The following is a 1,120-nucleotide window of genomic DNA, read 5'->3' as shown; positions in this document are numbered from 1 at the left end:
CCCCCTCCCTCCCTCCCTCCCTCCCTCCCTCCCTCCCTCTACCTCTACTTCTGTCTCTACTTTTCCCTTTACCTCTCCCTTTTCCCCCTCCCCTCCCCCTCCCCTCCGATTCTCCCTTTCCCTCTCCTTCTCCTCTCTTCCCTCTTCTCCATCACTCCCCCTGTTCCTTCCCAGCCTTCCCTCTGTCTGAATATGTGATTAAAACTACTACAGAAAATAAATGTTTGGTAGAATAAGAGAAAGTAGAAATAAAGGATTTTATCCCATCCACGTCAGGAATGCCAGATTGGGAAGATAAAAAAAGAGGTTCACACAGCCACAGTATCTCAAGGGATCCTGAAATATAACCAACTGATTTGGACTGAATCACAGGGCGATGTAGCCGTGTATTCTGGGTTTCTACTGTGAGGACGGGAAATATATTTTTTTAATGCAGCGAGTGATGGTTTTGTATTTTTATTAACATTTTTTATTTGGGAGATGGTTAGATTCGTTGTGGAGTGAAGGTCGGAAGTGCTTGAAATAAATAGTTGAATAATGTAGTTATCATTTCATTTGGATTCGTGGCGTTTGCAAGATAACCAGACAGGGTTAATTCCTGAGAAATCGTGATGAAAAAGGGAAACCAAATGGAAGTAATTTTATTTCCTTCTGTGAGAACTGGGGATTTTTTAAAGGAAAAAGTTAAAGGTTGAAAATGATGAAGTTTAGGAAAAAAAATTAAAGGACTGCCATAATCTTTGAGAAATATTTCGGACCTGACAAGAAAATGGAAAAAAAGATAAAAATTGTTACGAAGGGAGAGATAAATAAGAGTGCTGTGAACTGAAGTGAAGAAAGTTCACCGAGACAAAAAAGGAATAGAGAAAGTGACAGTGCGAAATCGGAAAGAAAGCTACCATAGCGATATAAATGGACCAGATATCACAGGTTAAGAAAACAGAACAAAACCAATAACTTAAACCTAAAAAATGGTGGATGAAAAATACAGGAGAATAGAAACTGACGGATTTAAACCGCAGTATAGGAGAAAGACCAGTGACGGATGATAAAGATGGGACAGAGGGAGAAGGCTATGGGAAACAGGAGAGGAGAAATGGGAAGAGCAAGGAGGAGAAGG

At 40.4% G+C, this 1,120-nt stretch overlaps 1 protein-coding gene across 1 annotated transcript in view; it reads left to right on the top strand.

The window, feature by feature from the left end:
• LOC119593791 (zinc finger protein rotund-like) overlaps positions 1-1,120 on the top strand; it is a 160,011-nt gene that overhangs the window by 99,499 nt on the left and 59,392 nt on the right. The gene's annotated exons all lie outside the window — the stretch shown is intronic.

Source organism: Penaeus monodon, chromosome 32, assembly GCF_015228065.2.
Source record: "Penaeus monodon isolate SGIC_2016 chromosome 32, NSTDA_Pmon_1, whole genome shotgun sequence".
Taxonomy (NCBI): domain Eukaryota; kingdom Metazoa; phylum Arthropoda; class Malacostraca; order Decapoda; family Penaeidae; genus Penaeus; species Penaeus monodon.
The sequence above is the reverse complement of the archived record's forward strand: the minus strand, read 5'-3'. Positions and strand labels throughout refer to the sequence as shown.